This window comes from Mytilus galloprovincialis, chromosome 6 (genome assembly GCF_965363235.1).
Source record: "Mytilus galloprovincialis chromosome 6, xbMytGall1.hap1.1, whole genome shotgun sequence".
Taxonomy (NCBI): Eukaryota; Metazoa; Mollusca; class Bivalvia; order Mytilida; family Mytilidae; genus Mytilus; species Mytilus galloprovincialis.
This window is the reverse complement of record NC_134843.1, coordinates 73,637,669-73,664,246: the sequence shown is the minus strand read 5'-3', so window position 1 is coordinate 73,664,246 and position 26,578 is coordinate 73,637,669. Positions and strand designations below refer to the sequence as shown.

Below are 26,578 nucleotides of genomic sequence, written 5' to 3'. Positions count from 1 at the left end.
TTTCCTGTTTGAATTGTTTTTTTCACGAGTTATTTTTTAGCCATTTATAGCTTGCTGTTCGGTGTGAGCCAAGTATCCGATTTGAAGGCCATACTTTGCCCTATCATTGTAAATTTTTATACGTTGTCACTTGAATGGGGGAATGGTCTCATTGGAACTTATACCACATCTTTTCATCTATGATAATAGGTAAAAATGTCAATAATATACAAAATCTGATGTGTGTTAAAAAAAATAAAAATAAAGTATAAAAACAAGAAGGATTGTTTATTTCATCGTCAATTGGCTATGATAGATAGTTTTCTCTTAAAGAATCATACCACATCTTTTATGTTTATATAGTCTGGTGATGACACACGTATTGCTGATTTGGGACATGCTCTTTCAACTTTCAACATTGGTTTTTAGTTTTATTTTTTAGTGGTTTATTTTTGCTCAAATTCAAACCCTTTCAATATTTTTCAATTATCTTAAAATGATATAAAATGTAACATATAGGTTGGTTATTTTAGGCGAAGGGACACCTAACTGTACCAAAGGTAGACCATACATTGATAACTCACATTACGTATGTTTCTGGTTAATTGAAACATTTAATGACTTCAACACTAGTTTGAACCTCTGCCAGAATGACAACGGAAGCTTAGGAATTATTCCAGATCAGAACACACTGGATTGGCTGAATGTTTACAGAGAGGATGTCGGGTATGTACATTAAACATTAAAGGTATCAATAATAGCTAATCTGTCATCTAGGGTAAAGTATCAATAAGAAATGATCAATTTCAACTATTTTTTCGATTACCTTTGAATAAATTGTATTGTCTTACTACATAAAAAAACCCTTCCAAAATAGAGGCTAGTTGTATAAACATACGATTCCAATTTAGCGCATACGTCTATTGTTAAAAATATATTGTTCAGAAAAATGTGTTAAAACATAATTAGCGTTTTGTAAATTGTACTGTAAGGATACTGAAAGGATATGAAACACTGGTAAATAAAGGCAACAGTAGCATACCGCTGTTCGAAATTCATAAATCGATTGAGAAAAAAATACATCCGGGATACAAACTGGTAAGTTTCAGCTATTGATGATGAGGACGAATATGGATGGCTAATCAAAGTCCAGCGGGAAACTAACATGCATATATAGGACGAGAATTTGTTTATGTATTATGAATATTAACCCTACTTTTTACTAGACTGACACGCTGAGTAGGGTTTTAACGTTCTAGTTTACAAGGTAACAGTCCGCAGTAAGACAATTTATCTTACCATGACACATTATTCTGATAAGCCGACCAGTTTTTGCTCGTACTTGCTAGTAATGTTACGTGCTTAGTTGAGAAACAACAGCAAATGTCAATTTAAAAGTCTTTGGCTTGACCCAGCCGCAGTTAGAAATTAGAAATGATGAAGAAACTTAGGATAGAGCTCCCTTATGCAAAGTTGACCTAGATGGATCTTTCTATTTTTTTTGTTATATAGATGTTCAACTGTTTAGGGCCTTTTACTTATGCGTTGTTGGCTTTCCAATGTTTAGCCTTGACCGTTCGTAATGATGGTTAATCATAATAAGTGGGACGGACGTATATAACTTAAAAAGTGCTTGATAGTTTTTTTACAGCACTGGGTCGATACCTCTGCTGGTGGACTTTCAGTTCAGGAAGATACCATCAGCTCATTCACAAGTACTTTGGTACTGACATGATTTATAAGAAAACCTTTTTTGAATTGTTTGATAATAAAGAAATTAAAAAGAAACGAAGGTTTTACTTCTTTCAGAAAAAGTCCAACTAAGATGAATTTAGATTTTATTTTAATCTATAACTTCGATATCTATTTGGCCTTCCAGTTGCTTTGGTTCGAGCGCTACTGATGAGTCGTCGATACACGAAGCACTCTATGTTAAATGATAAGCAAGATTTCTTTGATAAGTGTGTTTTAAAAGAAAGAATGTATGCAAAATTGGTCATTTTGTTTGACGTATGAGGTGAATTGTTTTGTTTGTTTTGTTTGTCAAGTTTGTTTAACATCAAGTTAAATAATAGTAAACATTTACAAATCATTCAGCTAAATATTATAATAACACTCAAAAATTAACAATGATAATGCTATTAATCATACAGATTACTTTGTACAGGAAGGAATATAAGGAATTCTATATCGGTTATAAAAGGGACATTTTAAATAACCTTGTGACATTGGATGGTCGTCTGCAGACCTGGGCCCCATGGGAAGGTGCTGAACCCAGTGGTGGTCCAAAGGATACCTGTGTATCGTCGTTTAACAGATATGGTACTTTCTGGGATGAAGATTGTACTTACACATACTATGCTATTTGTCAGTGGCCAAAATTTCTTGGTAGGATAAATATTCATAATATTAATATATGCATATTGTGTATCTACATGGATAACTGCTTTCTGAGTATTTAGACTATGTTTCAGGATAGGAAATACAAGAACATAGAGATCAAGCAAATATTTCGTTGATATCGAATGTATTTATACATATTTGTTCAACCTGTTCATATTTATTTACGAAAACAAAGTTTGAAAACAAAATAACATAAAATGAAGAACTTGATATTTGCATAACATTGCTTAATTGGCCAATTTAACATTAAACCGGTAATATAAGGTAAATATTCAAATGAATATGAAATACAAGAGATTTGGAGATAAATGTCAATGAACATCATTGCAACAACTCGGAAAAAACTCATTTGGGACAATTCTATTGTTATCAATTATCACTACTGTATAAGTCATGTGGTTCTGATATCTCACTTCATTTATTGGACTACTTTTTAACCAAACTATTTCACAGTATACTTTGAATAAGGCTTACCTGTTTGCAGATTTTGATTTCTCTGACGTCTAACGGCCATGTTTAAGACTTTCTTTAGGACGTTCGAGCCAGACTCATACAACACATTGAAATTACCGTTCAAGACTGATCAAGTAGACCATACACAATTTACTTCTGGTTTAATTTCACTAAAAATAAATTACGATTTTTATTTAATTTCTTCTAGCCCCAGTAGCACAATCTAACGATTTAGTTCACATGAACACCCATTTCTACTTCGTCTTTCACTTTTTACAAGTATTCATGTGAATTTTGACTGCGCATATAATTTTGGAATTTAACTTATGCATATGATTTTAGTGCCCTGCATGCATTAATGTATAACCGATATATTTTGTATTCAATATATTGAATGAGACAAGGGTCATGTCAACCTGATCCGCATACATCAGCTCCTAAGATAACAAATATTGTGAGAAAATTACACATTATCAGAGGTAGGTTGATGTATCAAAACATTCGTTTGTGTTACAGGGGATCAGTACTTGAATTTTTAGCTCACCTGGCCCAAAGGGCCAATGAGCTTTTTTCATCATTTGGCGTTGTCCGTCGTCGTCGTTAACTTCTACAAAAATCTTCTCCTCTGAAACTACTGGGCCAAATTTAACCAAACTTAGCCAAAATCATCATTTGGGTATCTAGTTTAAAAATGTTTGCGGTGACCCAAGTCAATCAGCCAAGATGGCCGCCACGGGTAAAAATGGAAAATAGGGGTAAAATGTAGATTTTTGCTTATAACTCAGAAACCAAAGCATTTAGAGCAAACCTGATAGATCTGCCCTGAAATTTTCAGATGAATCGGACAATTGGTTGTTGGCCTACTGCTCTGAATTGGTAATTTGTAAGGAAATTTTGCCATTTTTTGTTATTATCTTGAATACTATTATAGAAAGACATAAATTGTAAAAAGCAATAGTCTTCAGCAAAGTAAAATTTACAAATAAGTCAGCATGACCAAAATGATCATTTGATCCCTTAAGGAGTTATTCCCCTTTTTAGTCAATTTTTAACAATTTTCATAAATTTTTGTAAATTTTTACAAAATATTTTAACTACTGGGATAGATTCATAGGTTCATTATAGATAGAGATAATAGTAAGCAGCAAGAATTTTCCGTAAAGTAAGATCAATAAACACCACACCATCACCAAAACACAATTTAGTCATGAATCCATCTGTGTCTTTCGTTACTTTATGATATGCACATAAACCAGGGTGAGCGACACAGGCTCTTTAGAGCCTCTAGTTGTTATACATCATTAAAGTGAAATAAATAAGGAAAAGAATAATTTATTTACTTGAAAATAGATCCATTACGAAATACCTGCAAGTCTTGATTTGCAGGTTAATACTTTCTATATGAACTGCTCTTTAACGTTCTACGGCCAAAGTAAGTCCTAAAAAGCCTTCGTTGGTTTTTTTCAAACTATATTTTAACTAAAGTCCATTGATAATAATAATTAAGTGAAGTCAATTTTCTCTTATGAAAAGGTAACGTGTAGTAGGCTCATAATCGATTAAGAAAACAAATCAAGGGAGCTGAACAAATAACTGAGAGAGGACATGTAGGTAATGTTGTCATATAGTTGTGGTTTGTTTTTCAAGTAAGAATGAACTTTTCTATCTGAAAAAAATAAAGAAAGTGTTAAATACATCATAATATTAATACAATTATGTTATATCAACAAAGCCAGTTTTATTATAATCGTATCATTTTTTTTTGTTAACAGCGACATCTTGGAATGCGACAACAAGTGAAACAACAACCAATAACGAGTCAACAGAAGCATTATCAAGTAAAATCAAAACTGAAACTTCCACCAGTGAAGTCACAACAGAAAATATTAGACCTATAACAACGGCACATAATATGGGGGCAACAACAGAACAATCTTGTCGGTGTATTTGCAAAACAGAGAATGTTAACACTACTATAAGCAAAGAAGAAAAGGCTGAAATAGCAGCAAACATTTCAAAAGAGCTCTCTGTAAATGTAGAGACTTTGTCGTCAACTATTCGGTCAAAGACATCCGCTAAAGACGACAGACCATCTTCAGCTAGTATCGGATATATAGGAGTGATACTTTTGGTCACTGTCTTTGGTGGTCTTATTATTTTAGATCTTCCTGGTTTCGTGACAGTTGTAAAACAACGATTTTATGATTTGAAAACGTGTTGCCAAAAAATCAAATCGTAATAAATTCTAGTAACTGTCTCATGCAGTCTTTATGTACAATACGGTTTTTATATTTATAATATCAATTAAAAATTTGGACTTGAATGTCAATATTATTTCAAATTAGGTTTGAAACCGAAAAAAATTCAGTCCAGTAGTTATTTTTATCAATATTTTCACCTTAAAGGGTTGTTACAAATTCAAATATTTAGACACTGCTATTGGTGAAGAAATGGTAATACCCTTAAGAATTATTTCATAAAAAAAATAAAATACTGCAACACAATAAAATTATCGGATTTATTCATATCCAAATGTGTTGACAATTCAGAATTTGACAGTTTTTTCAACGGATTGTATTAAAGTGAAAACCAAAACCACAACACCTAAAACTAAACCATATAAAATTTGACGTCATAAAAGTATGAGAAAAAATACCAAACCCAAGATAAATTCATATATGGGAAAGTCAGACGCTCGATTAAATATAACCAATGGAACGAATTGAACCGACAACTGTCCTTAAGAGACCAAAATGACACAGACATTAACAACTATAGGTCACCGTACGGCCTTAAACAATGAAATGTTTTCCATTCGTTCCATTGGTTGTATTTATAGATATAATATTCATAATTAGTTTTTGGCCACACTCTTTGTGGAACCTGTCCATTGCATTTATAAATTAATTATTTGTTAATTTTTTCTCTTCAAAAACATTTACCAAATGATTGTCACTGGAATCAAGTAATAAATAGGATTTCCAATACAACCAGATTTGTGTCATAATTTGATATGGGAAAACTTAAACCTACCAGAAACAAAACCAAACGAAATGAGGAATGTTGCAAAAGAAAAGGTATTCGCAATAAATCTTATTATAATAACGAGATTTTATAAAATGAAATTATAGATTACCGAAGACCACTTACTTTTTATTTTGTTGAAAAAAAAGAATTATTAAAGTTAGTATACCGTCTAATTTTTGAATAATCAACTTAGTACATTTGTAATACAACTTGAACGCAACACCAGGGTAAATGTACTGTGTAAACTCGAACATAACATATAGCATTATTTTTCAGGAATTTGTTTTTTCATATATTTTAAAATTGAAAAATATCAATGACTATAAAAATAAAAATAAAAGGTATTCAAATTCATGTCATTGTCAATTTTTAAAAGCTACATCAAAATTTATTTTTCAGGACTTTTTTTTTACATTTATCTTTTACAATTAAAAGATATCAATGACTATAACAAAAAGCACAAAAGGTATTCCAATCATGTCATTGTCAATTTTGAACAGCTACATCAAACTTTATTTTTCAGGACTATTTTGTGTGTATATTTTACTATTAAAAGATATCAATGACTATAACAATAAAAAAATCCATTCATTCCATTGACAATTTTCAATACACAAATAAAACTTTAAATGCTTGAACAAATGACATAAATGTTAATGGATTTGGGATGCTTTGATATTTGCTGATGGGACAATGACAATTAAATAATGAAAGAAAAAAAATAAGGTACAATTCCTGACTATCCATTAGTCTTTTAGCGGCTTTAAATAAGTAACCTCCGTTATTTAAAAATCAGATCAATTTTTAATGAACTTTTAAACAGAATAGGTTCTCGTCTAACATACATGTTTTGTACTAGATTAGGAGGATATGAGATGGTCGGATAAGTGTTTTACTAACCATGCTAACGATGCAGGAACAGTTTTGAGATTATTTGTTTTCTTTCACCATTCCAACGGTTTATTTTCTCATGGATTTCTCATGGCGTACTTGGTTTCAAGCCATGACAGTTTATGCTACTATCTGGACTGATATGAACTTTGGAAAATGTATGTAGCATAATGTGTTTGTTGGATGTTTTAGTTTTAATATTCATTTTTTTAATTTATAGATATAAGTGGTCTCCTTTTTTTTTTAGATTAGATTTTATTTTATATTTTTTCATTATTTTGTTTTAACGATGGCAAAAATTATGCGAAATAAGAATGCAATATAAGAATAAGAATATGTGATGGTTAACAGTACTAAGCCAGAACCCAAAAATGTTTTCATTACACTAATTTAGTCGTAATTTTTTTTGGGGTTAAAAGACACATTAATTACAGGCTTAACGTTCAAAAATCAAAGCAGTACTTGTATAATAGGATTTATCATAACACAGATAAGATAATGATTATTTAAGTATTACATAATAATCATGTCAGTAGGCATACCTATATTCATAATTCAATTTAAACAAAGATACATGATCTATACTAAGCCAATATACAATTATGGGACACTGTATTTACAATACACTACATTGAACATATATGCTATATAAATTATTATTAGAAGGAAGCTTTGGAGCATTAAGAATTTTATTTTTAAAGGGGCACAAATAAAAAATGACGAACAGTAGAACACTCGAACAAATCAACGCAACTGAAACGATGCAGACCAACGCGAATACAACTTAACATTGTTAAGTTTAAATGAAAAAAAGGCTTGTTTACATATGGGAGAAGATATATACTGTTTTGAAATTATTGAATGAGGAAAAAAGATTAAGTTAAATTTATCCTAGCAGAAATTAGAAATGATAAAATCCCATATGTTTCCAAACACCACTTAATAATTTTTAAAAGTTAAAACTATAATACTATAAAATAACATAATACATGATTTTTGCGAAAAAAATGAAAGACGTAGCCGATATAATTTTATTTTGAAAGCCACTACTGTAATTTGTGTATGAAGTATACATTGTTACAAAGAAAGTGCGCTGTTCGTCTTGTTTTAAATATCAAAAATTTTAAAAGACCAATGAAAGTTAAGGAATTGTTTACGTAAGTATTATTAGTAATATAGAATGCTATGTAGGAAGATTTGCTCTTTTTATTTACTTAAATGTTTTAAATAAGATAGATGGTTCCATATTTTCCAAAGTTAGTATCTTTGGAAGTATCCAGTAGAATGAAGAGTATAGTTGCTCTGAAGAAAGTATCGTATATTTAAATGCTGATTTTCCAAGACTAATATTCAATACGTAATTTCTGTATCCCGCAGTTAATGTTATATAATTTACACACACAAAGCATGCTTTTTTAATCTTGTCTGATAGGTGTCACTTCAAGTCATTTTGGTCTTTGCGTATTATGGTGCATGAGTGTTCATAGATTCTTCAAGTTGGTACAAATATGTGTCTATGACACGGTTTCACATAAAAATATGAAGTTACTTGTAACTAACGGTTAATGATTCACGACCAGAAATGTAGACGTTATTTTATTTTATAAAATATTACGTTTATAAAATTAAGGAGATGTGGTATGACTTCTAATGAAAAAAACTATCCACCAAAGATAAAATAAAGTGAATGTAAGCAATTATAGGCAACCGTGTGGTCTTTAACCATGAAAAAAATTCCATACAGTATGAACTCCAGGATCCTGCCTTGTGACAGGCAAAAAGAGAATGCGGCAGACTTAAAATATATACTTGTGATAACCCAAATCATCTTCTTACCTTGAACAGTGGTGAAACACGACAATGAACTATAAAAATTCGTTGAAAAAAGGCGTTAGTCATCAGATCAAAACAAAGAAACACGTCAAACAAAAAAATGACAATACGTGGCAGGGTATATATGTTTGTTTCCAAAGCGCTTTTAATGGTTTATCTTCATTAAGGCGAATATTTGAATGCATAAAATGTTTGAGAATCGAAACAGTGTAAGAAGGACCTGAAAATCAATATAATGTCAATTTTGTCTGAATGAGTTGGAACCTATATCTCCTTATAAGTTTATAAACAGCCAACTTTAGAAAGGTTTCTAATGAATAATGTGGGAACCAAAGTATTGATTACTACGCCGATGAAACACTCTGGGACTGATCGAAACAGTGCTGTAAAAATTACATTTATATTTAGCTAAAGATAAATGCATCATAGGCAGTAAACGAAATTTGGTTTGCTAGATAAAATTATGAAACAAGAATGATATTGAAGTCACAGAAATGATTTAGATTGTGTGGCATGTTAAGTTTATTGTTGCGAATGTTATTTTGTTTTTGCGGATTGGCTTTTTGGTTTCAGAAATATTGGAAACTGTAGTACGCTGACCTCTTGAAGTTTACATCCTGGTTATAAGGTCCCTCGTAGATATTTGTCACATTGGCTATCATACCAAAATGTTTATAATTTCGTTTTAACGGGTAACGATCGTCGTATTGATGACTTAGGACACCTTTCAAAACAGAACAACTACTTATTACATTTTTTTATTTTTTATTTTTTTGGCTGCTTTTAACAAAAAGTAAAATCACAAAAATACTGAACTGAGAGGAAAATCAATTCGGAAAGTCCATAATCACATGGCAATCAAATAACAAAACGCATCAAAAACGAATGGACAAGAACTGTCATATTTCTGACTTGGTACAGGCGTTTTCAAATGTAGAAAATGGTGGATTAAACCTGGTTCTATAGCGCTAATCCTCTCCGATATATTTACATTGATGCTTTAAATAAACAGACACAATAAATAAAATAGTCAAAATATGGGTACATCAGTCATCATCGTATAACAATTTTAAAAGAAACAATTTGACAGAACACAAAAACATCTACTATCTACGAACACATTCATTGATTTGAGTGTCTGACGTCAGAAAATTTTATACGTCACATAAATTTGTCGTTCAATGTGCATACAAACAATTTTAAAATCTAAAATTTACATAGGAATGTTAGCATACAGGGTTAAAAATCAAAAGTATGTAAGTATTAATTTCAGAAATAGACCGAGATTTAAACTAGTCCAAAAGTTATATATAGAAATTATAAGAATCCAAAAATAGTTAATTCCACTACGGGATTGAATGATTTTGACGTTTGTGGTTCAACGTATATTGTAATTCATAATAGAAATATATCATAATGACATATAATAGAACAATATCATACTGACGGGATATTTTAAAGTACAGAGTCACGTTATAAGAACAAAAGAAATACAAAAAGTCGAATATACATAACAAACCACCAAAAAATGAAAGCCAATACAAACACATTGACGAGATTCTACATTAGAAAATGCCTGTACCAAGTCAGGAATATGACAGTTGTTATCCATTCGTTTGATGTGTTTGGACTTTTGATTTTGCCTTTTGATTTTTGATTTTCCTTTTTGAATTTTCCTCGGAGTTCAGTATTTTTGTGTTTTTCCTTTTTTTTTTTTTATAAGTACCGAGCCACGTGAAACGAATATCACATAAAACCATTCAACAGTAAAAGTAATATTAATAATAGAACAAAGTAAATGAAAGAACTATAAAACACGTTGTTAAGATGATAAACAATATCAGTACGCAGAATCTATACATCAAGACTATCGTGTATTATTTGAGAAGTTGATACGGAACATTTATCAACAAGGTCTTGGTACCTTCCGATGATTTTTTTTTAGAAAAAGGACGAGACGTTCTTTGACATACCCCTGGTTAATCAACTTTCTACTCAGACACTGATGACGTTTGACAAAGTCTGAGTAGGAGCTGCAAGGTCTTGAATATCGAATAAGTTGGGAAATATATATCCCATATGCAGGTGAAGTTGGTATATTGCTACTAAGGTGGGGGAAATTTATAATTTCAAAATTAAAATCGTCTCGTTTGTCATAGATTCTGGTACTGAGATGACTGTGTAAGTCAAATTCGAGATATAAGTCTAAAAATGAGGCGCAGGAAGCCGTGTCTGTTGTTTCTTTAATCTCTAGTTCTGGGGGATATATTAATTGAACCCAATCAGAAAAGTTCGGATTGTTTATGGAAAAAACATCATCAATATATCTGAAAGTGAAATTAAATAATCTGGCTTCTTTGATCCTCTTCTTTTTGACAAGTGTCTGGAGGAACTCCGATTCATATGAAAGTAAGAAGAGGTCGGCAAGAAGAGGCGCACAGTTTGTTCCCATAGGAATGCCGACAATTTGTTGGAAAAGTCTACCTCCAAACTCAACAATTATGTTGTCGATAAGAAACTCCAGCATACTGACCACTTGTTCTTCTGTGTAGCATGTTTTACCTTTTTGTTTGTCACTATTTACGAAATATGCCTTATGAAATCCCAAAGTAATAAATTTATAGCGTATGCTACCATTTTTATGTTGAAAGGCATTGTGGATTATTTCTTTAGGGCGATTTTTCAATTTCAAATGGGGAATGGTGGTATACAGGGTTGAAAAATCAAAAGTTTTGATGGAACTAATTTCAGAAAAAGACCGAGATTTAAAAATGTCTAGAAGTTCTTTAGAATTTTTAAGAATCCACATATGGTTAATACCACTACGCGAGTAAAAAGTTTCACAGTATTTCTGAAGACCCTCTTTCACTGCGGACAGAATTTTAGTCAATCTAATGGACAATTCTTTAGTGGAACATGAAGATGAGCCAGTAATATACCGTTGTTTGTACGGAATTTTATGAAGCTTTGGTATCCAATACAAACAAGTGAATTCTCATTAAATTAAAAAAAAAATTAAAGTACGGTGCCATGATTGCAAATACATAAAAATTAACGTATCTTGTTTATTTAAGGCGACGGAACACCGACTTGTATCAAAGGTACACCATATATTGACAACTCGAATTATGTATGTTTCTGGTTGATCGAAACACTTAATAACTTCAGCACTAGTTTGAACCTCTGTCAGCATGATTACGGAAGCTTAGGAATTATTCCAGATCAGAAGACACTGGATTGGCTTAATGTCTACAGGACGGATGCTGGGTATAAATCTTTGAAATTGATTTAAAGTAGGAAATACAGCATACCTGGCATCTTTAGATATTTCAATTTAGAATTAATCATCTCCATATGCTGAACCTCTGAATACATCAATCACTTAATATAATGTTGTTTGTCTTGTTCATAAAAAAAAGACTAGCGACTAAAGAAAATTTAGGTTAATTTAACGCTTGAGTCCTAATATAGTGCATACAAACATTTGTATGGTAATTGCTGTGTCTAATATTTGAAAAATCCGAATTGACATTTATATATAAATTTTGCTGCAAACCTGCTTAAAAAAAGATATGCATGGAATTTCAACACATTTTTTTTATACTATTGGATAGGTAATTTCTTTTTGTGATACAGTTTTTATTCTTTCATTCATTTGATGAAAAAAGATGTTTCAAAATATTTTTAATTTCGCTATATTTTGATTTGCCTGTCCAAAGCCAGTAGCCTGTAATTTAGTGATGTGGCTTGTCGCCGTCTGTCATTTTCAACTACAGTTTTGTCAAATACCAGGCCGATACTTTTTCGTTGGAGTTGTTTAACATTTTTTCGTCATGTTGTGAATGTTTATAGCTGATTAAACGACATGTGTTTTGTGCATTGTTGAGGACAATACGATGACCTATAGTTGTTAACATCTACGTAATGTGGGCTTTGTTGGATAGCTGTCTCAATAAAAATCATATCACATGTCCCTAATTTTGTAATAATATCAAAATGATGGTTGAAGATTATAAATCGCCTTATCAACGTCTTTTCGGACTTTTTATTGAATGCTTTTTCTTTGGCGTATTATACCTCAATTTTCGTTTTATTTCAGTTTACACCATGCCATGACAAAGTTACTAGATTATGTTAATTAACTCTTCCTCATAAATTAGTACGTGGCATGTGAATTGTCTAATAACACACAATGGAAAAAAAATGAAATAATTGAAAAAGAAAACAAATATGAAGGAATTTCAGTAATTTGTTTCTAAAAATATTTTTTCTAACCATACATCATGAAAATAATATTTGTACAGGAAACCATTGGAAGAATTCTACGTCGGTTATTCACGAGACACTTCGAACAATCTTGTGACATTGGATGGCCGACACCAATCCTGGGCGCCATGGAACAGTGGGCAACCAAGTGGTGCTACAGGTGCTTCCTGTGTAACTTCGTTTAACCTAGATGGTACTTTCTGGGAAGAATATTGTACTGACAAATACTATGCTATATGTCAATGGCCAGCATATTTTGGTAAGGTGAATATTCATTATGTTCTTGTCATGTACCTATTTTATTGCTTATTCTTTAGTTTTCTATGTTGTGTCGTGTGTACTATTGTTTGTCTGTTTGTCTTTTTCAATTTTTTCTATGGCTTTGTCAGTTTATTTTCGATTTATGAGTTTGACTGTCCCTCTGGTATCTTTCGTCCCTCTTTTATACCTGAATACTTATATCAAGAATTAAAGTCTAGAATTGTATTTCAAGTTAGGGAAGCCTGGAACATACATATCGAGCAAGTACTACATGCAAATGTATTGATATCGAATGTACATATATTTATATTTGATTGCTCAAACTGTTCAAATTTGTTTACGAAATTGAAATTTGAAAAATAAAATCATAGAATAAAGTTGAGATTCTTTAAGCAAAAATTGATTGGACTAAGCAATGAAATTAAAAAACCTAAATGAAACAGTCGTTTCTTTTCAAATCAATATGATTTAAAGCGATTTGGGGTAAACATCACTCGATCAGCAAAGCAAATCGGACAAATCAACTTAAACGATCTGCAATGATGTACCATTCTTTTTGTCCCGCTTTAAATCGTTCCACATCTGAGTATATTGGTAGTGATTTCAACAGTGACAATTACAAAAATTATGCACGATTCAGTTCACAACAGTACGAACTAAACAGTTCATTCATACCCAACAGCATGATACCAATATAACCCATTCATGAGAAAGGAATGTTGAAGATAACACAGAAAAGCGTTAGTTCATTTAAAAGATACAGAAGCATGGAGGGCATCGTCATAATGCACTAACCTTGGCTCCGTGTTAAAGACAGTGCTTTGACCTATACTAGTTTACTTTTATAATTGTGACTTGGATGGAGAGTTGTCTCATTGGCACTCTTATCACATCTTCCTATATCTATTGATACTATTCCCCACACATGCCTAGTATTTATGAGCTTAAATATCGAGATAGTTAATCAAACTACAGTTCAATTTGATTTATACACTCAAGTTGGTGGTTTTCAAAGTAAATGGAAATTAATACAAAATCGTATAAACGTACAGTAGAAGGAATTTGATTCAGAGAATTGTCCATATATTCCGACTATCATCCTTATTACTGGTGACTTAAGCATTGTAAATAATACTTATCTGCGAACTGTGTTATCCAAATAAAGGCACCAGTAGTATACCTCTGTTCAAAATTCATAAATCGATTTAGAAAAAAAAATCTGGTAACAAACTTAAACTGAGGAAAACACATCAAATATAAGAGGAGAACAACGACACAGCAGAAACACGAAAATGCAACACACACAGAAACGAACTATAATATAACATTGGCCATTTTCCTGACTTGGTTCAGGACATTTTAAGAAAACAATGTTGGGTTGAACCTGGGTTATCCAAAGGCTCGAAATATTGCGAGCCTACTTCAATCAACTGGAAACACAACTTCAAAATCCAGCTTGATTCAGTCGAGGAGTCTCTGGCCTTTGTTAGTCTTGTATGTTTTGTATTTTTGGCTTATTTATATGTTTCAGAGTTTAGTGTGACGTCCATTTTTACTGAACTAGTACACTATTTTATTTAGGGGCCAGCTGATTAGCACTTCCCGGTGCGGGATTTTCTCTCTGCGTTGAAGACATATTAGTGGCTCTTTGATCGGATTGATGTCTCTTTGACATACTTATTATTCGCTGTTTATTCTAATAAAGTATTCGTATTTACATTATTTTCGTAAAATGAAAATTTGGCGAAGTGCAGAACATAGCTAAATAAGAGAGTCAAAGGCCTTTTCTTTTTTAAATCAATACCACCTCCGGCGGTACGTTTATACGATTTTCGCTACGTATACATCTTCGTATTTCAAATGTTTGGCTTTGAGCGTTCCTGATGAAGGTAAATCCAGAAAAGCGCTTCGGACGTAATAAATTAATAAACGTGTTGTTTTCAATTTTTAACATCACTGGGTCGATGCCTCTGCTGATGGACTATCAGTCCCCGAGGGTATCATCAGTTCAGTAGTCAGTGCTTCGTTACTGACATGATTTATCAAAATGTCCGTTAATAAATTTTAAAATTTTAATGAAACTAAGGTTTCAACTCCCTCAGGCAAAGTTGGCTTTAAATGAATTTGGCTTTTTATTTTAGGTATTTTTGACATGTACCGTAAATTGGGAAATTTTGGCGTCGGGATATTTTGGCGGTTTTCACTCAAAAGGCATGATTTTTATATTGGTGTGTGTAATTTTGGTGCTTCGCCCAATCGATGTGTTTAATTTTGGAACAACGATTAAACGATTTTCGCTATTTATACATCTTCGGATTTCAATTGTTTGGCTTTGAGCGTTCCTGATGAAGGTAAATCCAGAAAAACGCTTCGGACACAATAAATTTTCAAACGTGTTGTTTTCAATTTTTTATAGTGGTAAATTTCAGTAATAGTAGTTTACTTATCTTCAAATCCGATAATTCGATTGAGAAGACAAACAAAGATAAATAACAAAAAATCTTAAAGGGTGATAGTTGTTTGCTTTGTTTAACAAGAACAAAAATATCTACATATTAATGCAGCCAGCTTTATTTTAATTGTATCATTCATTTTTATTAACAGCGAAGTTTTGGAACCCAACAACAACTAATGAAGCAACAACAGAAAAACATTCTACAACTGCGACAACAGAAACTTCCACAAGTGAAGAAACAACAGAAACAAGCATACCTGTGACAACAGCACATAACCTCGGGACTACGACAGATCGATCGTGCCGGTGTAACTGTAAAACAGTAAAAGTTAAAGTTAACTATACTATTAGTGTCGAACTAAAGGCTGAAATAGCAGCGAACATTTCAAAGGAACTTTCTGTAAATGTAGAGACTTTGTCGTCAACTATTCGATCAAAGACTTCCGCTAAAGACGACAGACCATCATCAGCTAGTATAGGATATGTAGGAGTGATACTATTGGTCATTGTCTTTGGTGGACTTATGGTTCTAGATCTTCCTGTTTTCTGGATAGATTTAAAATTACGATTGAATAATTTGAAATGTTGCAAAAAATCAAAGTGTATTCAATGTTAAATTTAACTTCCAAAAAAAAAAATCATAACAGCAACAACACACAGTGTTGAATAAGGTTTTCCTAATTTTAATTTAATAATTTTAACTGTTAAACTTACTCAAGAACTAAATGTTCATATCTAATTTTGTTTGAAATTAAGCAGAATTCAATCATGTAATTATTTTTAATTGATATTTTCTAATTATAGAGTTGTTCCATTAAGTACCACTTCAGGTAGATGTCAATAGCAATTACATTGAACAAGCATTTTGCTAACCATGGTTGTTTAAATACTTCGAGAAACACATTTCTTCAAAAGATTTAGACATTTGAGCATACAATTTTAGATTAAACCAATTTCTTACAAGCAGTGATGCGTTGTTAAAGAAAATGCTGATACAAAACTCTAGCTCTAAAATATACTATTTTTTTTCCAGATTTTACTGTTTTCCAGTGAATTTTGCATTGGTTGATAAATACTATGAACATTTTGTGTAAACATAGATATTTTGGTTATGTCAAAAGACGTGCATGATGTCAAATCATAAAAATAAATACAATTTGTAAGTTTCTACGAAAACTTGTAAGATTTCCTTTGTTATTTATTTTATAAATAGATGTAATTTGGGCACATGGTGCAGTTTAGGTACTGTGACAATATATAGACACATGATGGTACAGAATATGACCTAGTTGAAAGGAACATGGTGAAGTTGGTGTTTCCCTACGATAAGAAAATTAGAAATATATGATATAGATTTAAACTACCACATTGGTTGTAATGAATACTATGATTTTCCAGTGAAATAAGATTCGATAATTTAACATCAAGGAATTATTGTAATACTTTTTTCTGTCTGTAAAGAAATAGCATACATAATGTTATGCGAAGTAAATAATCTGCGAATAGATAGAAAATACATTTTAGTCTTTCCTTATAATTTAATTCCCATTTTAAGGAGTACATCATAATACAATGTTGATGACGTCACGGTCACAAATGAGCTGGTAGGCATAAACAATGTCAGCAAATCAAAAGACATGCTATATCTAAAATTGAATTATTGTGAAATAAATCCGATAATGTCGAAGTCATACAAAATTATCGATGAAGCTGTATCAAACAAATTATGCAAGCGCAGTAAAAGATAACTTTTTTTGTAGTATTCACGTTATTTTTATTATCAATTGTTATAAAAAATATCAAATAATGGAAGAAACGCAATTTTCAATATTTAAAGCTTATTCAGGAAAAAATCATTAGAAACAATTTAAAGGAATCATTGGTTCTTTGCTAATCAAAAAGGGATCCTATGTTTGACGTACATGTATGCTTTACATTATTTTGTCTATTTTTTTCCCTTGTATACCTATTGTTTAAAAATATTTGCATTTATAGCAATGGAAATAAAAAAAACGATAGTGTCGTTAATTTCTTTTATAAATAACTGCAGTTTTAAAGGGTTAGTACTTCAACGATAGAAATAATTTCAATGAACATAGAAATGTAAACTTCAATGTTTATGGTAACAATTTTACTGGATCATATGATTTCCCATCAGTTATTCTCGAGGCCTAAATATTTGAAATTCCAATACTAATTCAAAATGTTCATTTTCAAATATTATTGCCGATGTCGTTCTTTCTGATTACTCTGACAATAAAACTATGGGAATGTTTGTCAATAATCCCTGATTTTTGTTAACGATAAATCTCTGATGAAAATTGTATACTTTAACAATGAGTGTTTCAGTATACGTTGAGGTCACGTAAAAATTGAGTCAATATTTATTTAACCGACATTCAGTTTAAAACAACTACGTCTGACAAGGTTAATTGCTAGTGTTGTTAATAGCTACATGTATAAACAATTATCATATGTATCAATAATGCTTTATACTAAATGTATGAAACGTTGTTGAATATTGAATAACAATTATCGTAATTTCCCCTGTTGTGTCCTACATCTTGATATTCTTTCAGTATTTTTGGGGATTACATTTATATTGTCTTGGTTTTTTTTAATACTTTTACACATATATATATATGTATGTTCACTTATTAAGATTGTAATTAAAATGAAAATGTAATATTCAGCCACATGTTCGACACATTGAAATCGACATTATCTATATTTAAAGTATCATTAACTAATAAAGAAACTTCTTGTCAGAAATAAAACAATATGTCTTTGAATTTTTGTCTTACACATTTGCATCAGAGCTATAAAATAGCTTCTGTCAGACATTTTTTGAAGTTTTCTTATACATATTTGCATCATAGTTGAAATACTACAAAACCTGTCATTAAGCTTTATTTTGTGTTAAAACAAGCATGTGTCCATGGTACACGGATGCCCTACTCGCACTATTATTTTCCATATTCAGTGAACCGTGAAATTGGGATCAAAACTTTAATTTGGAATTAAAATGAGACATATAATATCATAGGGAACATGTGTACTGAGTTTCAAGTTGGATATTAGGTACTCTTGAGAGTGTGGAGTGCCTGCTACATGCGTGGCTTCATTCGTTTGGTTTATCACATGTTGTAATTATGTATAACTTTATCATTTGGACTTTTTGGTCCAATTGCAGCCCTTTTTTGGACACAAAAGTAGAAATTCAAACTCATATGATATGTGTAAAACGCATTATACCGACGTTCGCAGCGCGTGCTTCTTGACTGAAGCAAGAAATATGGAAAGAAAGATAACTGCTGCACTACAGTTAACTTGCGTGATGCTTACGGTGTGTAACAAGAATAAACCAATGTAAGGTTTTATATACCTCTTTTGAAAAGAATAATCATCATTTAATTAAACTATTGATGATGATGTATGTATGAATAAACAAAAGTAGAAAACTCAAACTCTAAAAATAGTCTAAAAAACGATACATTTGAAACTAAACACAAACTCCACCAAATACCACGGAGGTTATCAGGTACTCTGGGAGAGTGTGTAGAGATTGTTCAATATGTGGCATCCTTCGTTTGATTAATCACAGATAGTAATTATGTGAAAAATCTCATTCGGTGATGTAACAATCGAGACAAAGAGAAATAGATTTTAGCTAAGATAATTCGAACATATGTGTTGGGGTATGTCACTCAGCGTTTTTCCATACTGGTCAAATATATCATGATTTTAAAGTAACAACTTAAACTTTATCGTTTTAGATTTTAGTTCAATAGCAGCCCTTATTTGGACACAAAAGTAGAAAACTCTAAAATGTCGTATAAGGTGAAGGATATATACAGGAGCTGTAGGAATGTTTCTACATAAAAAGAGAAATTTCAGAATAAGAAAGCTGAAATCATCTGTTTTTGTCGTTAAGTTTGCCAACCCTCAGCGTATATTTCAAGATGTAATAAAAGTAAAGATATGACACAGATATACCTGTATTAAAGACATTAACAAGCACTCATCTTTTTGAACCAGATGGATACGCATTTCGACAACAAATTGCTCGAAGTACAAAAACATTATAACAAATAAAAAGATTATAAACCATAAAGAACAACAGTATCGTCAAAGGCGGACAAGAAATCAGAACTTTGCCTGAGGGAGATATATTCCTCAATTTAAAATGAGTTTCAAAACAGAAAATTACACAAATATATTATATGTATTTTTTGCCGGTACCGAAGTACTTGCTACTGTTTTGGTGATACCCGCAGAGGCTAACAGTCCACATGTAGAAGTATCGACCAAGTAAACATAAACGGCACTAATCTTTCTGCACCAGATGTACATTTCGATAAGATATGCATTGACCTTTACTTTTTTTTGGATAGGATAGATGTTCAATATAGTCATCAAACGTATGGACTGCTTGTCAGCTCAGTGGCAGTGGGCAGTGCTTTTGTAAAAAATATCTTTCATACATTATCATTCTTTTAAATTGAAAAATCAATAAGATTCTTAGGGTCAAATCGATATAACAAAATAAACAAGGCCAGACACACAAATGGTTCATTTACAACGAAGCTAGTAAGTACAAAGAAACATGCGACTTCTCATATGACGACTAAGTTCTTAATATAGGTAGCAAAATATGGTGCCGCTGATTGAGATATTTTGTGTGGTGCTAAAAATGTTTAAAAGGATTGATTAATTATGAATTTTATACATCATTAGCTTTCAAATCATTGGTTTTAATTGTTCCTGATAAAAGATAATCCAGAAAAGCGCTTCTGATGCATTAAATTATAACGTGTTATTTTCGATTTTTAAGAAGCTAGATTGTAATTAGAATTTAAATCTTTAATAATCATTTAATAAATGCAGAAAAATAGAAAAAAAAGATACGTTACTTTTTAATTAAATTTCAAAATATATTCAAATGTAAAATCGATAATGAGATTACGTTAGTGTTTCGATTGACAAAGTGCCTAATAGAATTGAGTATGGAAATGTGGAATATTTCAAAGAGACAACAATCCGAGCAAAATGCAGATAACAGACGAAGGCCACCAATGGGTCTTCAACACAGAAATAAAATTCCACACCCTGAGGTGAGCCTCAGCTGGCAACTAAATTAATAAATTAAAATAAGTTATTAAGAATATAACAAGAAGGAGATTAGGCATTCCTGTCATTGAGTGGTGGTGTTTTTCAATAGATATAGGTAGATAATTACTTAAAGGTAACCATGGTAACATCAGGCGTAAAACGAAGAATAACAATTCATGGCTGTCAGTATGAGAAACAACAAAAGAACCATATGATATATGTAAAACGCATTATACCGACGTTCGCAACGCGTGCTTCTTGACTGAAGCAAGGAATATGGAAAGAAAGATAACTGCTGCACTACAGTTTACTTGCGCGATGCTTACGTTGTGTAACTAAAATAAACCAATTACAGTTTACTTGCGTGATGCTTACGTTGTTGTGTAACTAGAATAAACCAATGTAAGGTCTTGTTCGTGTAACAAGACATATCGGCAGCTAGACAAATCGGCATCCAAGTCCGAAGACATTTCGGCACCCATTTTGGACATTTCAGTATCCGGACATTTCGGGACCAAGACAATCCGGCATCTCGTTTTAAAAAATAAATTTATTTTGCATAGATATTATAAGTTGTATATAAAATATGCATTACAAAAAGAATAATCATCATTTAATTAAACTATTAATGATTATGTATGTATGAATAAACATAATTTAATTAAATCATAATTGATTGTTAGATATGTTGTTGTTTGAATAAACATTATTTAATTGAATATCATAATTAAATCGTAATTAATTGTAGTTATGCATTAATCAGTATTTTATGTTTAGATCTAATAATTACTCAATAGAGATCAAAAGTGTATAGCTTGTGTTCTCGTGTGATCCTTACATCTGTTAAGACAACAATACTTGAAAACAATACATGTATTTTATTGTTTTAATATTGACAACATACAGTATTTTACATAACATTATAAAATAAATTATTGAAATAAAGTGATACAAGTATTTTTTATTAAATGAAAAAGAATTTAAGAGTTGCTACTCGAGAAATGAAGCAAATCTTTTTTTTTTAAATATTTATTTATATTTACTTTTTTTTCTCACTTGATTTTATAATATTTTGCTGGAAATGAATAAATATACATGTAAATGATTGTTTAGCTGCAACAGACACCAGATGCTTAGTTTGTTTCTGTGTGTGTTACATTTTAATATTGTTCTCCTTATATTTCATGCGTTTCCCTTAGTTTTAGTTTGTAACCCAGATTTGTTTTTTCTTTTATCGATTTATGAGTTTTGAACAGCGGTATATATAGATTCTTACACTGCAACAAGTGTATTACGATATTTCTCCACTCGAGACAGTGAAATTTTATTATTTAAAGCGCGAGGCTTGCCGAGCCCTTTAAATAATAAAATTTAATTGTCGAGAGTGGAGAAATATCGTAATACACGAGTTATAGTGTCGGAATTTCTCTAATGCTTTTTATCGTTCTTTTTCAAAGATTTTCAGAAAATTGTGCTCTTTATATGCGACGTCATCAGGCAAGGTCGCCTTTTTTTCATGGCGTCACAATAGGACAATTGAGAAGAAAACAACATTTTGACGTCATAATCAAATTTCGACTAATCATTTGCCGAGAACAGATTTTTCACTAGTGAGGAGAAATATTTTTCTCACACCGGTCAGGAAATGTGAAAATAGCACAAAAATTAGAGAAACTACTGTTGCCTTTATCTGAAACCAAGACATGACTGAACGACGAAAACAAATATAACTTTTACTTTTCTTGGTCTCTTCTAATTTTCTTATTGTGACGTCGTAAAAAAGGCGATAATGCATCAAGTGTTTAGACAAATACAAAACACCTGATGTAAAGAATAAACTATCATGTGCAAGTCTAAATCAGATTAAACAGAGGTTAAATCACTATTTTTATCTTCCGAGTGACTGCAAAACATTTTTTTAAATCCTTATAACTAGTTACTATATTTAAGTATTCAAAACAGGAAGTGTCTTGCATCAATTCTTTTCATAGTTTTTCTTATCGAAGCTGTAAACATAATCGTTATGTATAGTGCTTTTTTTTTTAAATTTTACATACTTTATAAAAATAACTTTCTCATTTCTTAGTTGATAAAAACAGTAGTGTTTTTTTTATTTCGAGATAAAAGTTGATTGTTTTAGTTTTAGCTTATACTTCTCACATTAACCAGTTGTTGGGAAAATGGCATAAATTGAAAAATAAAAAGTCAATAGAAACAGTTCAATTTGGACTGTTTGTTCATAGTGTAACTTATTTATCTAATGAACTTTAATGTGTGATTAGCTTTTTCTTTTCGATAACATCAGGTATTGTTACTAGGAATAAAGGTTTGAAAATGAATTTTGTAAGTATGTTAACAATAATCAATTGACCAAAATGTACCGTCTCTTATCAAATTAATTGAAATTGTGATAAACTCTTTGAGAGATTAAAATGATAAAAAGTTAAGTTCTATATAACCATAGAATATATTATATGTGTTAACCTAGGTTTAAATTAACTAATTTCGACAATGACTTTTATGTAATATGTATATTTAACTTTTCATAAATCAATTCAATTATCATTTTGTTTATCAGATATGGTAATTTTTTCATAGCATAGTCTTAGTGACTTATTTTATATTTAATACACCAAGTTGTTGTGACGTACTCTGGTGGTCACGATCTTGGAATATAGGCGGATGAATATAGTACCATTGTACAATGTTGTTATTTTCGTTTATGTTACCAACATAGGAGGTGCGTATTAAACAACATATTTAGTGATGATACCTGTAAATGTACATGTAAAATATATATTTAAAAAAATACTTTCTTACAGATTAAAGATAAAATGATATTGGTGTAAATTTGATAATACTTATTCTTAAAACTTCGTGATTTTGCAAAACAAAGTTTCTATTTCATCAAAAACAATTGACCAGTGTTTCAGTCTTTTTGAATTTTCCTTGAAGTTCATTTTTTGTTTTTAGTTATTTTACTTTTGACCTTACATTATAATCTCTATTTATTTAAGTGTTGGCTTTTCGTATTAAGGAGGCTCGAGGGTATAAAAATTTCAGAAAAAAATCAAACATTTGTTTTTCAGTACAAATTTTATTTATTTCCTTTTGTAGTTGTTACTTTGTCATATGGTACAAAAATCATTTAAAACAATCAATTCGTGTTGGCACCAGATGACTTTAAAAATGTATACATCATTGAAAAAGTTCCAAATTATCTCCCTTTGGTGGAAAAATGCCATTTTTTGGCTCTAAAATTGAAATATCTTTTTCAACTCATCGGTGACCTATCTTTTTTAATATAATTTCCATATAAGCTGTACTTAAACTAAATTATTGTAAAATTTTAGTGATTTCTGTAATAAATTTCTTTTTTTCTAAGTAAATAATAAACTAGCTTTATCCCACCATTTTGAAGAATTCGGAATAACGTTGCTCAATAATTATTCTACCTGAAACCAATATTTCTGAAATATTCAATATAAACAATTATTCTCCCCACAATTCTTAGATAAACGCTAAAGAAGCAAAAATGACAATTAAACTTTTTGTAAATTTTTATTATAGGGTTTCATATATCAAAATGTACAATTGGAAGACCATACATTGATAGTTCACATCGTGGATGTTACTGGTTGGTCAAAACTCTCCAGAGTTTTAATGACAGCCTGCACATGTGTCAGAATGACAATGGAAGCCTAGCTATTATTCAGAACCAGAAAGTTCTTGATTTTCTTAATGCATTTAGAAAAGATGTTGGGTAATATAATTTGTTCAATTTGCTTAACTAAAATTTTAAACCTAATATTAAATAACTAAACCGGGGAATGAGAAATGTCAGTATAAGGCAATACAAGTGAATAGTTTCTGCTATGTTGTAGCTTTGTAAGTAAATACGTTGCAAATAGTTCAAATGACATTTGGACGTGTACAAACCGTTTTAGTTTAATATAACATTTGTACCTGTACATACCGTTTTAGTTTAGTATTTCGTCCATTATCACTGAACATTTTGGTTTAGGGGCCAGCTGAAGCACGTCTCATTTTCACTTTATATCTTGATGTTATACCTAATATCCAATTCCCCCCTAGATAATGTAATATACACAATAATATAAGTTATATCAATTTCTCATGTTATGCAGTCTTCAAGTGACTATTTAAAAAACCTGAACTTTAAACATTATCATCAGGTATCAAAAGTTAATATACAGGACTAATTCAAAATAAATTACATACTGATTTAAAAAGACTGATGGGTCAGAATACATGATAACAAACTCATCATAGATACCAGGATAAAGATTAGTAAACCAGTCGCGCGTTTCGTGTACAAAACTTATCAGAAGACAAAGTTGCAATTGAAGAGCATTGAGTATTCAAAATTCCGAAAGGTTTCCACAATCACAGCTAAGGTTATCTATTGCCGAGGTAAAAAAGTTAAGTTTTTGAGAGAATGTCATAGTTTATTATTTATTATTAATGATATAGATAGTGTTAGACATTTTCTTTGTATGTGTACCCTTAGTAAGTATCCAGATGGATTTTAAAACGGTTGATTCTTTAATTGAAAAGTCTTGAATTTCTTGATAATAGAAAATCTGTTAAAGAAGGTACATTATATAGTTTAACTTTTCATATGTAAAATAAAGAATGAAAACAGGGAATGTGTCAAAGCGAAAACAACCCGACCAATGAAGGATCTTTAACACAGCAATAAAATATTGCACAAAATGTATGTGCAAAAAAATATATGTTATTATTGTCGATGATGTTTCCAATTATAACATTGCAGTTGTTTATTGAAGGTATATATTGTTTTCTGACAATTTTGCACGTGTCATTTGTTCCAATTAAATTCATATATTAATGTTATCGTTAATACGTTTGATTTCTTCAGTACGGACTTCTTTAACGTGACTGTTTATTTGTTTTGAAGAAATGAGTTTGATACATTTTTTATTGGTTATCAAACGGTCAATGGTTCACTTAAAACACTGGATGGTAGAGAACAGACATGGGCGGCATGGGAGACTGGACAACCAAACGGCGCTGGTCCATATGTATCATCTAGTTTTGAAAATGGTAGATTCTGGGATGAAAAGTTCACTAGTTCAGCTAAGGCAATTTGTCAACGTTCGGGTAGGATTATGTATTTTTTTTTTAGATGTATTCCGTATTGACCAATGTTTTAGAATAATCAGAATAATAATCTACAGTGACACCCACTTAAAATTGTAAAAGTTTTACGAGTATAAAAATAGACAAGGGAAATACGGTAATAAGACAGGATACCCACTTGCCATTATAACTGAAAAGAGGAATGTGGTAGCTTTTATACGGTTTCGAACAATAATCAAGTTTCTACACAAATGATTTGGGTTAGATTTACAAAAAAGCAAAGACTGCAAAAGAAATGAAAAATTGTCAGCATATCCTGGCTTTGAAAATTATGCAAATGGATGATGTTTTTTTAAAGTGTCGCTATAAAAAATTTCACTGCTTCCAGCGGTGGAACACATTTTGAGATACCCAATTTGCGATTAGTGTTATATAAATTTTAAAAGACTCTCTTCGTTAAGTCCCCTTTAAAAGGCCCTTACGAAGAAGGTGTTCGATTTTTACACGTAAAAGAACACTCAATGAGTCGCACACCACACAACCAAACTGTGTCATTTGTTATCAAACTGACTTGTACGATCCATGCAACACTGGTAACATATAGCACAATGCTGGAGTTTTTGAATTTTTATTTCATTTCTTCACTTGTTGAGGATGATTTGAATCATCATGGACCGTCTGACAATACGATCAAAAGACTCTGTCTACATTTTAAAGCAAAAAATGAAAATAATTACATTAATTTTCATTATGTGAAATAGATTTATTATACGA

At 31.0% G+C, this 26,578-nt stretch overlaps 1 long non-coding RNA gene across 1 annotated transcript; it reads left to right on the top strand.

Annotated features, from left to right (window-relative positions):
• Positions 1 to 6,702: 6,702 nt before the first annotated feature.
• LOC143078311 (uncharacterized) lies at positions 6,703 to 16,178 on the top strand. The gene is made up of 4 exons (XR_012979167.1): positions 6,703 to 6,911; positions 11,661 to 11,853; positions 12,891 to 13,111; positions 15,718 to 16,178. It is a non-coding gene; the product is annotated as an uncharacterized LOC143078311 (long non-coding RNA).
• The last annotated feature ends 10,400 nt before the right edge of the window (positions 16,179 to 26,578 follow it).